The 14,730-nt window shown below is 52.5% G+C and overlaps 1 protein-coding gene across 3 annotated transcripts in view; it reads right to left on the reverse strand.

Moving 5' to 3' along the window:
• The window catches only part of SYNDIG1 (synapse differentiation inducing 1), a 103,285-nt gene extending 91,590 nt beyond the window's left edge, over positions 1-11,695 (reverse strand). Inside the window, exon 1 of one of the 3 annotated variants that reach the window (XM_086331188.1) lies at positions 11,280-11,695. The gene's annotated coding sequence lies outside the window, so the exon portion shown is untranslated. Of the gene's footprint in view, positions 1-10,789; positions 11,152-11,279 lie in introns of those variants that run through there. The other 2 variants (XM_086331190.1, XM_086331189.1) reach the window with 2 other exon arrangements.
• Between the last annotated feature and the right edge of the window lie 3,035 nt (positions 11,696-14,730).

Raw genomic sequence — 14,730 nt, forward strand, 5'->3', positions numbered from 1 at the left:
GTATTCCCATCTCTTTTAGAATTTTCCACAGTTTGTTGTATTCCACACAAAGGCTTTTGCATAGTCAATGAAGCAAAGAAGTTTTTCTGGAACTCTCTTGCTTTTTCGATGATCCAGCAGATGTTGGCAATTTGATCTCTGGTTCCTCTGCCTTTTCTAAATCCAGCTTGAACATCTGGAAGGTAATGGTTCACATACTCTTGAAGCCTGGCTTGGAGAATTTTGAGCATTACTTTATTAGCATGTGAGATGAGTACAGTTGTGCGGTAGTTTGAGCCTTCTTTGGGATTGGAATGAAAACTGACCTTTTCCAGTCCTATGGCCACTGCTGAGTTTTCCAAATTCGCTGGCATATTGAGTGCAGCACTTTCACAGCATCATCTTTTAGGATTTGATATAGCTCACCTGGAATTCCACCATCTCCACTAGCTTTGTTCATAGTAATGCTTCTTGAGGCCCACTTGACTTTGCATTCCAGGATGTCTGGCTCTAGGTAAGTGATCACACCATTGTGATGATCTGGGTCTTGAAGATCTTCTTTGTATAGTTCTTCTGTGTATTCTTGCCACTTCTTCTTAATATCTTCCGCTTCTCTAAGGTCCATACCATTTCTGTCCTTTGTTTAGCCCATCTTTGCATGACATGTTCCCTTGGTATCTCAAATTTTCTTGAAGAGATGTCTAGTCTTTCCCATTCTATTGTTTTCCTCTATTTCTTTGCACTGATCACTAAGGAAGGCTTTCTTATCTCTCCTTGCTGTTCTCTGGAACTCTACATTCAAATGGGTATATCCTCCCTTTTTTCCTTTGCTTTTCACTTCTCTTCTTTTCACAGCTATTTGTAAGCCCTCTTCAGACAGACGTATTGGTTTTTCGCATTTCTGTTTCTTGGTGATGGTCTTGATCACCGCCTCCTGTACAATGTCATGAACCTCCATCTATAGTTCTTCAGGCACTCTGTCTGTCAGATCTAATCCCTTGAATCTATTTGTCACTTCCACTGTATAATCATAAGGGATTTGATTTAGGTCATAACTGAATCGTCTAGTGGTTTCCCCAACTTTCATCAATTTAAGTCTGAATTTGGCAATAAGGAATTCATGATCTGAGCCACAGTCAGCTCCCAGTCTTGTTTTTGCTGACTGTATAGAGCTTCTCCATCTTTGGCTGCAAAGAATATAATCAATCTGACTTCAGTATTGACCATCTGGTGATGTTCATGTGTAGAGTCTTCTCTTGTGTTGTTGGAAGAGGGTGTTTCCCATGACCAGTGCATTCTCTTGGTAAAACTCTATTAGCTTTTGCATTTCTCTGATGACTGGTGAGTAGAGCACCTTTTCAGGTACTTGCTGGCCATTTGCAGGTCTTCTCTGGAAAAATCTTTACTCAGATGCTCTGCCCATTTTTAATAAGGTCATTAGTATTATTATTTGCTATTGAATTGTAGAGTATTTATCCATTTTGGATATGGACCAATTATCGATATATAATTTGCAAATATTTTCCCCAATCAGTAGGTCAGTTGTCAATGAATGATTTGCTTTGCTGTGCGGAGGTTTTTAACTTCGGTGGAGTTCTACTTGCTTATTTTTGCTTTTGTTGCCTTTGCTTTTGGTGTCAAATCCAAAAAACCATCACTAAGAGCGATGTCATGGAGCTTAGCACGTACATTTTCTTCTAGGAGTTTTATGGTTTCAGGTCTTACATTCAAATCTTCAACCCATACTGAGTTACTTTTTATGTGTCGTGTAAATAGTGGTCCAGTTTCATTTTTTGCATGTGACTATTTAGTTTTCCCAACACCATTCATTGAAAAGACTGTCTTTTCCCCATTGCATTTTCTTGTCTCCTCTGTCATACACTGATTAACCATATACACATGTATTTATTTCTGGGCTCTCTCTTCTGTCCCATCAATCTATATGTCTGTTTTTATGTCAATAAATACTGTTTTGATTACTATAGCTTTGTAGTATAGTTTGAAATTAAGATGTGTGATGTTTCCAGGACAGTTCTGCTGCTCAAAGTATGAGGAGGGTACAAACACTGGGCTCCTGCCAGTCTCACCTGTTTTGGCCCAGAGGACCTGGTCAGGGAATCTAAGGAGGTCAAGGTGGGGAAGGAGGATTCAGAGGAAAGAGAGGTGTAGATCAGGACTGTGCTCCCAAGATGTCCTCTAAGGCTGAGCTGAACTCCAGCAGAGTCGATGGCCCTCTGATCTGTGCCCCTGAGAAACAACTAAGCTCAGCTTGGTTTTATTCTCCAAGAAAGGGACAATTGGTCTTAAGGCGAAAGGGAAGCAACAAGCAGAGTCCCATCTCACTGAAATGCATTGTTTAAACATCTGAAGCTCTGAATACAAATTCTAGGAAGACCAGCCTTTTTGGGCAGCATCTAAGAACATTTCTAACTTCTGGGAAAAGCCTTGTGCCAGAGCAGAAAGCAGGTCTTGCTGGGTCACCTCCCACACTGTTTTATGTCTCCAGACATTCTCTGTGTCATCTGGAGCCTGCAGCAATAGAGGAAGCAGCTTCCCCTCTGACTGTCGTGTGTTGTACAGGACACACCTGTTCTCCGGGACGTCTGTGGGCACGCACCCCTTGGACGGTCCACAGCTGGCCTTCCCCTCACCCCTGGTCACTATCTGCTCACCTGCATGGACACTCTTCTCCCAGGAAACCACCACCCAGCACAGAGGGACAGACGACCCAGTGATGTTTGCCCCACTTGGCTTTTATCACAAAATGGAACTGTCTGTGTCTGTCAGTCCAAGATGACACAGGACAGGCAACTGTCCTGAGCTTTACACTAAGCGCAGCACCAAGAAACCTGAGTGTGGGGGTGGGCAAACGTGACCTTGAGACAAACAGCAAAGGAACAGATCCCTGAAGGGTCCATGCACTGGGCCCATCCTCTGGCAACTGGAGGGCCAGACAGCCAGCGGGGAACCCCCTGGGGTTCACCCCACCAAGTGTGAGAAGGGGGATCTGTATAAATCCGTGTGATACACACACTTTCCATGGTCACCCTCTCTTCCTGGCCTGGGAGGGAGATGCAACACGGGGCAAACGGGAGAAGCTTCTGTGGGTTTCCCTGAAGAAGCCCCGAAGAAGGTGCTGTGCTGTGAAAGCTTCTGTCTGGCCCTTCAGACGTGTGCTGATGCTTCTTCTCCAAGTGCGTGAACTCAATTTACTTCCCTAGGAAACTGGGCCATGGGGCCCCCTTAGTGCAACCAGTCCACCATAGCTCAGGTGGGCACAGCAGCTCCACCAGAGAAAAGACAGAGAGAAGGGCTGCCAAGTGGGGAGCGGAAGCCAAGGGCTGAGTTCCTGCGGTGGTTCCAGACCCCGCCCCCAGGGAGCCTCTGTCAGGGGAAGTGGAGGAGGGGCCCTTCCAGGGGCTCTTGGCCTCCTTGGACCCCGCCTCCCTCCTCTCTCCACCCCCACCCCCAGCCCTCATTTCCACTGAAGGGCTGCCAGTTCCCCTGCGTCTTGAATCCACTGCAGCCAGGAGGGCAGGGCTGTGGGACTCACTGTCCTGGCCTGTGGGTGGATCAGGGTTCACAGTCCAGAAGGCCCCGGGCACCTTGATCACTGCTCTCCTCTCAAGCTCAGCCCCACCTGGAGTAGCCTTATGTCAGGCCCACACTGCCCTCAGCCCCCACACGTGTCCACAGGCTCCCAGGCCCTCAGCCTGAAGATGGAGAGACATCCACAGGTCTGGCTGGGTTCATGTTCCCTAGAAGTCACACACTTTTTCCCAGGGACCAGCTGGACAAGCCAGGAGCATGGATTCTGAGGCGGGGTGGCTGTAAGAGCGGAGACCATTCTACAGCTGGTGCTCCCATTCTACAGATGGAGCAGGGACCCTTGATCCTGGGGGAGGGAGATGTGTCCTGGAAAGGTCCTGGGGACAGATCAGTGGTGCCTCCCCAACAGCAGAGAGGGGATGCCCAGAGCTCCAGTGAAGGGACAGCTGTCTGCCCCCTTCCCTTCCTCCCCCAGCCACCGCCTGCCAACGGTGTTCCAACGCCCGAGTAGAACAGAAGAGCTGACGGCAGACGGAGCAGGTGCACTCCCAGTGGGCAGCATTCTCCAGTCCACAGTGTGATGGGGCTGCACCTCTAGAGTGGACTAGGTGATGACTATGTGAAAGTGACTGGACATCCGGGCAGGAGCCCAGGAACCTGGGGCAGCTGCAGCGTTGTGTGGGCAGGTCTAGACAGGCCATAGCTCCGGAGCCCACCCTCACCAAGGTCACTGGGAAGCCCTTTGCTCACACATCTGGGAGGTTGGCTGCCACTGTCTTGCTGTCTGTCCACAGAGCAGCTGGCGGAGGCACAGCAGCTCCAGGCGGGATGAGTTCAGAGTCCCCCGAGCTGCACCCACCAAGGAGCTTCTAAGTCAAGGACCAAAGAAGGGAATAGGAAGAGGGGACAGTGGTGTGTTCAAAGCGTCCACTCTCCTGGTGGATGGAGCGTGGGGGCTGGGGACTTGAACATATGAAAACCTCTCTACTTTGGACCAGGATCAAGTACCTGTGGGCAGTGGGCACAGCCAAGTGGTCACAGCTGCACTGGAGCCACTCACCTTGGTGGGGGGCGGGGGTTGTCCTACACACAAGCAGAGACAATGAGAATCTGGGCAGGAACTCATGTCTACCACCCAAGAACCTGAAGTACGTGTTCTTCCCAGAAAGGGACTTGGAAAGTCACTGCTGGAGTCCAGCAATGGAGAAGGAAAGTGCATTATTCGGCCACAGCCCATTTTCATTCGTGGCTTCAGAACAGACTGTGATGGCCAAATAAACTCAGTGGCCCTGTTCACAGCTAAGGACCCTGCACCCCAAACACTCAGATCAACAATCCTGCCAAGAACACTGGGGTTAAAGGGGGATGACAGGGTCTGGGACATGGTCACATTGGTGGTCCTTGTGTTCTGAGCCGCTGGGCAGGTGTGTTGTGCTGAGTGCAGGGGATGTTAGGGCTGATGCCAGCAAGGGCCCTGAGATCTCATTCTGAGCAAAGGGGGCAAGGAAGAGGGTCCCCACATGTCAGGTGGGACCTTCTATTCACAGCCAACAGAATATCAAGGGTGAAAGGCAGAGAATGAACTTAGAACAAAAGAGATGACTTTCCTTTAGTTAAATGTTTAACAGGAATCCCTCTTAGTGATGGCATTGGGGGTATGGCCCTGCACTGAGACCTGAGCCGGGCATTCTGTGTCTCTGGGTTCAGTGTAGAAAAGAAAAGCTGTGGGCAGTGAGCGTGCTAATTCATCCGCTTGGAGCCTGCGTTTTGCAGCTGCTTGCAGGGAGGACATGAGGGGAGAGGAAGAGAGTGGGAGAGAGAAGACAGGACGAGATTGTTTGCAGGCCAGGGGTCTTGGAAGGCCTTTCCAGGCTGGGCTAGGAGGGGTGGGCTTGCCCAGTGCGGGGTCCTCTCCACTGTCTCTGCGCACACTGGGCACAGTCTGGAGCAGACGCCTGGCTCTTGAGTCTACCAACGGCTGAGCCATGGGCACAGGCCAGCCCCTGTGCTCAGATGGTGTCTCAGACCCAAAGCACACTGTTGACCCACCTCAGCTCACCTTTGCTGCTGACCTGCAGGACACAGCAGCCTTACCCGAACTGACACCGAAATGTTCCCTCTAAAGGAAACCCGAGGGAAAGAGCCAGGGCCGAAATTTCAGATACTAAAACTGGCTACAGAAATGCAAAGACTTTACCTTTACCATTACATCTTTAAAAAATTTCTGCCCCACTCTTTATGGGGAACATTTATTTTGGCCACATCACTTGCCATGTGGGATGTTAGTTTCCTAACCAGGGATTGAACCCGTGCCCCTGGCACTGGGAGCACAGAATCTTAACTGCTGGGGCACTAGGCAAATCCCTGTGAATATTTTATTTAAAGGCAACCTGAGACATTGCCAACAAGAGAAGAACAGGTAGCAATCTTTGGTGGCATGACTTGGACATCTGTGGGGCCCTTCTGATGCTAAAGGGAGCTTAAGCCCAGCCCTTAGTGCTGGGTTTCCCAGCCCTGCATGCGTGTATGCTGTCACTTCAGTCATGTCTGACTCTGAGACCCTGGACTGTAGCCCTCCAGTTCCTCTGTCCAAGGGATTCTCCAGGCAAGAACACTGGAGTGGGTTGCCATGGCCTCTTCCAGGGTATCTTCCCAACCCAGGGATCAAACCCGTATCTCTTACATCTTTTGCTTTAGCAGGTGGGGTCTTTAACACTAGCATCACCTGGGAAGCCCTTCCCAGGCCCGACCTAGGACTTAATCACACTGTAATCCTCAAAAGCAAACCCTTTTATTTCAAACACTACAGAGTTGAGAGCCCATGACACCAAGGTGAGAAGGCCAGAATCATGAGGGTCACATAAAAACCGCATGTTGTACCAGGGCAGAAAGGTTAAGTTTATGTCATATGTTTGTTTCTCTGCTTTCCTGAGCAGGGCTAAAGCCTCAACGTATTTGAGGTAAGGTATTTTTCTTTCAGGAGTATCTTTGATTTAAAACTGAGGCAATGGAATAAAACCTTTGTGGCTCTAATTGTCTGAAACGTTTGTTTGCTTTTTGCTTTTGTTTTGGGCACTGATGTCTCCCAACAAAAAAAATCAAGGAAGGAATGGAAGGCAGGTTTGAAAAGTGATTACTCAATCAGGTCAAATGTTTGAGAAGTAATATGTTTTAAAAATGTGACTTGAAGCTAAGCAGGCCCTTGATGAAAGACTCCAATTGCAATCAGTTAACACCCACGTTCTCTCCCTCAGAGTCTCGGCCCCAGAATGTCACTGTAGCATTGTTAGGACCAATGTTTAAAAATGACTGTGATGAACACAAGATACGGCTGGGAGCTAAAAACTCAAAATGTTTTACATTGAACGCTGACTTGACCCCCAAGAGCAAAACTCCCACCTCTCTGGGATAATGTAAATTGAACTCGGTGGTATGTTCTTTTTAAGCAAGCCAAAGTGCAGAGTTGTCCCCTGGGCTGGTCTCTCAGAAGCACCTTTTTGTTTATTATTTTCTAGGCACACATATTGTTTCCTGGTTTTAGTTCTAATGGTTTTCTTGGGTCCCAAGGCTTATTTGTTTTTCTTTTCCTTTAGTATTTGATTTTATTCATTTCATGCAATTTAACAGGTTGTCTGTCATACCACGGTTGAAGATGACTTGGACTTTTGATCGAAACATTTGTAATTAAATCATGGAGTATGATAAGCAATGTTTGTGGTTGGTTGATGATCTGCTTTAAAATGTTTCATCCTAGAGAACAAACTTCACTTTTCTAAGGTAACTTTTCTAAGTTGATGTGAGCCTAAACACAGTTGTGTTAGAGGCATCTTTCATGAGCCTTTCCCACGTGCGTCCTCTGAACCCACACAGCAGCAATGTTGACAGTGCTCAGGAGGTTCCTACTTGAGGACATGTCCCTGTGGATCGGTGGCCCCCTCCCAAACCTTATCCTGACTCCTGCCAACAAGAATTTGGAGGGCGCAGGAGCATGGACAGGCTGGGGCTCACACTATGTCCTGAGAACCACAGGGATGAGAACTTCACCCAGAGAGACACCCTAACACTCTAATTGAAGTGCTCCTAAACCAGAGTCATTCCCATTTAAAAAATGGTAGCAGCCTTTAAAATTTTGTTCTCAAAACCCTGGGAAGAACACGGAGGGAGAGAAACAGAATCTCAGGAAAGTTAAGTGAGCTCAGCTTAGTCAACGGGCAAACAGCAGAGGCTGTCTGGGCACAGAAATTCCAGAAGGTGTCCTGGGGCAGACCAAGCTTTCTCCCCCTCCTCCTTCCCCTTCCTCCTCCTCCCTCCTTCCCCTTCCTCCTCCTCCCTCCTTTCTCCTCCCTCCCAGACCAAGTCCTCAGGCTGTCTGACCTGAACTAAGCCAGGCTGAGGGCACTGAACTATAGTCCAGCCTGAAAGAGTTACAGCTGTTCCTGTTTAAAACATAAGCTCTCTGAAAAAAATGTGAAATGTCCTAATATCTTGCACAGAGAATGTAGAAAAATCACATTTGTTTAAACCACTGGGAACTACCTGTGTTATTCCAGTTCTGGTGACATGAGCAGGAACTGGGTCAATGTTTGGAATATTTAATATTTGAATACCTTTCATGTTTTATTTTTATTTTTGACGTGTTGGCACGAGGCCTCCAGCTCTGTGATGCTGGGTCAAAGCTGTGGCCCCAATGTCACCCCTGATCAGCCTTTTCCCTCCAAACAGCCTCATGTGACTTCCCACCGAAAGACCAGGCATTTCTGCTTCTCATTAGCCCGAGACTGTGTTGATGTTGACAAACCAACACACCATCCTTCAATCTTCTCACCTTTGCCTGCCCAGTCCGAGGATGTTGCTGTGACTACAGGTCACAGCGTTTCAACCAGCCCCTTTGGCTGTGAGGATCCCCATTGTGCGTGGGTCCCGAAAAGGCCAATGCAAGGCGCTGGGGGCAGAGGTTTTGTCTGCTGGGGGCAGAGGAATAAAGGGCTGGCCTAGGCTGTATTCACATCAGAGCAGGTTGGCTGAGGATCTGGTTCAAGAGTGCACCTTATCAAGGTGTCGGAAAGCCCGCCCAGTCCTCCAAGCGCATTATTGGCAATTTTTAGGGGCAGCTTTTCTATAAAGCCAGGTGCAGAGGCATGGGGAGTGGGAAGGGTGTGCAGGTGTGGGGGCTCTCTCCCACGGTCTCTGGAGGCTGGCCCCAGGAGACCCTCTCCAGCCCACAGACCCCACACTCGGAACCCATCAGAGCAAGTAGTTTCCAGATGTGGCCAGGTGACAAGCACATGCTTTCTAATTGAGAGATGAAATGTCAGCACTCTCACGAACCTCAGAATAGCACCGACTAGTGTCTCTCATAGAAAACTTACATAAGAAAATAGCTTTTTATTCTATTACAATGGTAATCACTCCTGAGAAAATATGCATTAGAGCTAATGAGGAGCTGAGGCCAAGTCAGTGCAGCACTTTTAATGTGGGAGAAATTGCTTAATGATTCAAGTTTTTTTTTTTTACCAAAACGTATTCTTTTGCTTATCCTGGTTTAACTGGGATCTGTTTACCCCTTGCACGGCCACTGGCACGAGCCAAATGCAATTGTTCCACATATCTCTTTTTTCGGCATCTGAATTTTTCTCTCTCCTCCTTCAATTCCCCTCTTTGGGCCTCCAGGAGGTTAGCAGGTTTCTTTTCTACCCCAAAATGGACATGGGGGCATCTTTGTTTCTATTTTAACATCACCTATTTCTCATAGAATCATTCGAAGAAGTTGTTTCTGCCCCAGTTAAGTGAAAATGAAATGAAACGTCATCGGCTGGAGATTCATGGGGCCGTGTTTTGCGGTGAAGGGAGCTGCGAATGGATTTCCAAACCCTTCCTCAGACATGGCCTCCAACTCGAAGGAGAGTGGTAAACAGGAGGGAAGGCAACAGGGTTGGAGGAGGGGCACTGACATTCTCCATCGTAAGAAACTTCAGACAGAGATTTCCCCAGTTTTTTCTGTATTTGATAAGGCCTTCTTGATGACCGGGATTCCATTTCCATGCAGTAGGTGGGGGCAGGGTGGGAGAGGGCAGCAGATGAGTGATAAACTAACCTCTGCTGGGAGCAGAGGGACCCCGGGGTGTTGCAGAAAGAGAGGGAGGGAGAGAGGTGAGGACTCGTCCTCAAACGGCTCACAGGCCAGCACCTGTGGTCTGATCTCCAGAAAGACATTCCACACCACCACCAGGCACAGAGCATGCAATAATTCATCCCAAACCTGCTCCAGCCACTTCCTGTCCTAGCCAGAATGGACAGCAGACCACCGCCCGGCTGGCTTTGCAGTCTGGTTGCCCGGAGCATTTAGCGAGTCAAAGCCCCTCAAAAGACCACATCCCAGCACCAAGTCTGACTGCCCGGCGATCTCTCCTCAGCAAGGAAAAGTTGGCCGGCTCCCGGTTTTGTTACCGGAGGCTCACCCCACGGGCTGCAGGTCTTTGCAGCGCAGCAGCCGCTCCCTTTGGGCTCTGACCAAACACACTGGCCAGCAGGAGAGGGGTCAACAAGATCCACAGACCCGGGGGCTCACCCCACTGCCTGAGCCTGATTCTAACTAAAGCACGGAGCCACCTACTCCCGGCCCCTAAATCGGCCAAACCCTCGGCCAGTGTCTGCCGCACCGAACCTGAACCCAGGACGCGGCCGAGAAGGCGCAGACAGGAGTCCGGCCAGGAGCCTGGCGGGCGCCAGAGCATCTGACGCCGCAGAAGGGTTGTGCGCACCTGGAGTCTGGGTGACAGGCGCCTAAGGCTCTGCGTGCACGGGGACCACCCCAGGAAAGGAAGGCAACCAGACGACCCCTTCCTCTAGTCCTTCAGAAAAGCCGAGCGACCCCACTGGCAGCCTTCCCAAAGCAGGACTCGAAGCGCCCACTCCACTGGAACCGCCGCAAACGCATTGCCATCAAAGCCCCTTCCCTAGGAAAAGTGCCCAGTTTTCCCTGTAACCCAAATCCCTCGCTCCTCACCTCCGAGAGCGCGCACGAAGAGACAGAAATCGCACCAAGGAAAATTGTGACCACAACTTGAACCCCCAAACGCATCCACTCTCTGCCCTCTCCGCGCGGTTGCTGGCAGCTCCCGGGGCTGCGGGCGGTAGCGGCCGCGAGGGGCTCCCGGGTCCCGGGCCCCAGGGCGCTCTCACCCTTGCCTTCCCTTTTCCCTCCGCTTGATGAAGCGAAGCCCGCTTCCCTTCCCGGTCCCATATGAACCTCGGTCCGCACCTCCGCCGCGGCCCCGCTCACCAGCCCCCGACTGTCTCCTGTGAGTCACTCGAAGGGGTCTCCGGACCCGCAGAACCAATGCCTGCCGCGCGCCTCCACCGCCCGGGCAGCCCTGCTCCACCGCGCTCCCGGGTCTCGATCTCAGCAGCTCCCTCCGACTTCTCACAGCGGCCCCTCGGCGCCGCCCGGGTGCCTAGGGTGGCGAGGCGCCAGGCTGCAGCCCGGGCTGCCGGCGCCCAGCCCCTTCTTTCTCATCTTCTTCGCTTGCTCCGATTCTCCCAGGCGCCTGGCGACCCCGCGCCTCCCTGGTCCCGCCGCCCGGACCGCCCGGACTCACCCCGGCGCCACGCCGCCGCCGGTCTGCGCTCTCCGAGGCGGAGCCAGGACTCCCTCCCGCGCGGGGGCCGCCTCCCCGCCTCCCGCCCGCGGCCCCTGCCCCACTGCCGCGGGCCCCTCCTCTGCCCGCGCGGCCGGGGCGGTCGGGACTTACCTCCTGGACAAGGTGACCCGCTAGTGCGCTCGGCGGCGGCCCGCGCGTCTCCGGAGACAGCGAGCGAGCGCGCGGGGCGCCGGGGATCCTGCGCCCGCCTCTGCTTCCCGCTCCCTCCCCCGCCGCCCGGCCCTTCCCTCCGTCCCCTCCGTGCAGCTCGGCTCTGCGCTCGCCGCCCGCGCCCCCGGCTGCCCCGCGCGTCCTGGAGCGCCGGGACGCGGGGCAGCGGCGGCGGCCCGGGCGGCTTGAGCTAGCGAGCGGCGGCGGCGGGGCGGAGCCCGGCCCTCAGTCCCCGGGAGAAGAGGGTGCGGGGAGACTCCCGTGGCGCGCGCCCGGCGGGCGGGTGGGCGAGGGGCACCCGGGGCGCGCCGCTTGGTTCGGCTGCAGAGCCTAGAGACACGCGTGCCTGAGGCGGCGGCCACGGGCGCGGGGGGCGGCAGGGAGGAGGAGGAGCAAGGAGGGAACGGCTCCGCGTGAAGGCTCCGCCAACTTTGCCCCGGGCGGCCGGGCCCCGCGGGGGATCGCGTCTGGCAGGTGGCCCGGGCCGGTGTCTGGGAATGTGGGTGACGGAGGCTGGGGGGGAAGGGGGAGGCCCCTGGAAACTAGTGGGGCGGATTTGCCTCCTGGCTGGGAGGAGAGATGGCTCCCCTCGGTCCTAAAGGCCTCCCCAGGCTCTGGTTCGTTCTTTTTGAGGTCTCTAAGGACCCCCTTTACAGGCCTGATCTGCCCGAGTCTTGCCCAGCCAGCCATCCTCGCGAAACCCGGCATGGGGCTCAGACTCGGGTCCCGGGCACAGCGTCTGCCTGGGCCTTGGGGATTGAGAGGAAACTAGGGCGGGTGAAGAAGGAGATGGGGGTGGGTGGGCATAATCCTGATGAAGAGAGTGGGTAGTGGGGAGGGAAGGAGGGAGGGAGGGCACCTCCCAAGATAGTCTGCATTTCCAAGGTTGAAGAAGGCGGGGGAAGTGGTGTTTTCAGCTGGGATTTCACAGAGAAAGAAGACGAAAGAAATAACCAGAAAGAGTGATTTAGGGAAAGAATCTGTGAGCCCACTTCTGTCCCAGGCACAGAGGTGCCAGGCGGGCAGGCACTGGCCACGCGCTGGCGGTCATGGTCTGTTTCGTCCAGGAGACCTGCCACGGTGCACTGTCTGTTCCTGCCTGGTCACCCCAACCCTTTGCCCCCAAGAAGGCATCTCTTCCTCTGCCAGGAGCCTAGGGTGGAGTTTCTGGATGGCTGGGATGGGAGGTGGGGCAGAACATAGGTCTCTCCCCGAGTTCCCTTTGAGGGACTGGCTCCTGTTGGGTGCCTGGCAGCCCAGAGAGAAGGCTCAAAGTGGGCACGGGGGTGGGGGCATGGGTCAGCAGACCCGGCTCCATTTGTGCTCTGTCTTAATCCACCCGAAAGCCACCCCTCTCTATCTTTGCAAGGTGGCAAAGTGCAGCCAGGCTTCTTCCTCCAGGTCCCTGAAAGGGGTGTGGTCTGGAACTTTCTGGAAAGGGCACTAGAGGAACTGCTCGGATGGGAGGAAGATGCCATCTTACCCTAGTGAACTTGCCACTGACCCTGGATCCTTTCCTGACTAGAACGTTCTGTCATCTGAACCACTGGGCTGAGCAGATACTGTTAGACTCATTGGAGGTGGACAGGCATGACTCCTGTTTATCACCTGGGGGTTTTGCAGCCACCAAAATACAGCTGACCTGGGTTCTCAGCTCTCATTGCACTTGTACTTGTCCAGGCTTTGCCTTGGCTTCGGGGGCCTGTTTTGTTTTCTGCTCCAGAGAACACCAGCATGGGGGCGCAGCTGCACCTGCCCGTGTCTCCAGAGCACGACATACCTTTTCCACTGGCCTTTTCTGGATAGAGCAGGCAGGTACCTCGTGAGTGTGGTGTAACATGTGACCCCGGGCTGTGCTGACTGCCTGCGTGGTGCTCCCTCCAGAAGTGAGGGGTGCAGAGAGCAAGGAAGGGAGCCTCTTCTCAGTGGCCTTCTGTGTGGAGTTCTGTGGTTCGCCTCTGTGTCGTGTCCTTGGTACTTTGGAACATTCCATGCCGGTGCTTTGGAACTCAGTCCCCAAGCTCTTCCAGGTAACGTGTGGAGAGTGGGTATGTGGGGTCAGTGTGGTGCATTTCTGAACGTTTTCTAAGGCTTCGTTTTCATAACACACTTCACCCAGTTTAGCATTTAAACAGTCTGATGGTCTTCTATTGTGGAATGAATATGGTGGGCCCCTTAGATCACTATGTTTTATTCTCATACGGCTCTTGGTCCCAGAGCATCCCAGATCCTGAACAAATAGTGATTGACTGCACTAGATGGGGGTGGCATAAGTAAAATTAGATGTCTCTGAGGAAAGACGGTAATTTGAAGGAAAAGGGGAAAGTTCACGATGTGGTGAGTTATTATTATTGTTCATTTCTCCCAGGCCACTCACATAGCTTCAAGGATTCTAGAAGTATATTCTTTTCTAGATCCCACCCCTACACGTGCACAGACATCTTTTACTGTCTGCATTTCCATTGGGTGTCAGCATTCACTGCATGAACAACCTGCCAGGGCCAGGAATCTCAGATGACCAGAGGGGTGTCTCCTGCTCCGGGCAGATGTGCCCACTCGGGGAAGGCACCAAGGGCCAGGTGGGCACCTGGCTGGTCTGGAATGGTAGGCAGCCACACCTACAGGGTAGTTTCTCTTGGGCCTGGATCCCGAGGTGTTGCTCAGAATGTCGTCATCTCTGTTAACGCTGTGATGAGTGTTGAGATAGGAAGACACAAGAGGGACTGTCATATACCAAGCAGCGGGACACAGCAGAAGTCACCGGATCTCCTGGGTGTCAAGTAACCTTCTTGACAAGGCTTATCTCTTAGGAGCGATTACAGAACTTGCAGAGCTAAGAGAGGTCGGGGGCCAGTTCCTGTGCTGTGAACTGTCGCTCAGGCGCCAGCCACTGTCAGGCTCTGCATGACTTTCAGGAGAAGCTGTTAGTGCCCAGAGGCAGGCGGGAGGATGAAAGGACGCACGGACTGGAGATCTCCGGTAGGAGATATTCCTCAGCACATCTTGAGCTGAAAGCATCCAGACCCCAGGCAGAGCTTCCAAAGTGCCCTGCATGGTGCCTGCAGCTCAGCAGGCCCCTTTTAAACCACCTTTAGATCAAACGTGTGAAGTGCTCAGCCTTGTTATGTGCTGATTGTAATACTAAGGATAGAGCAATAGAGCAGGTGTATCCAATTTTAAGGCAGTGTCATTCATCTTGTTCCAGCCCTCCAATCTGTTATTACATAAATTGTCTTGATAGATGACATCCAGGAATTGAAAATGTCTTGTCCCAGGAGAATCTTGTGGACTCAGAAGGACAGAAAGATGACCAGTCAGGTGTTCAGTTGCTAAGTCATGTCTGATTCTTTGCGACTCCCTGGATTGCAGCACACTAGGCTCCCCTGTTCTC

The sequence above is a fragment of the Bos grunniens genome, chromosome 13 (genome assembly GCF_055505025.1).
Source record: "Bos grunniens cultivar Pamir isolate PY7600 chromosome 13, Bosgru_T2T1.0, whole genome shotgun sequence".
NCBI classification, from domain to species: domain Eukaryota; kingdom Metazoa; phylum Chordata; class Mammalia; order Artiodactyla; family Bovidae; genus Bos; species Bos grunniens.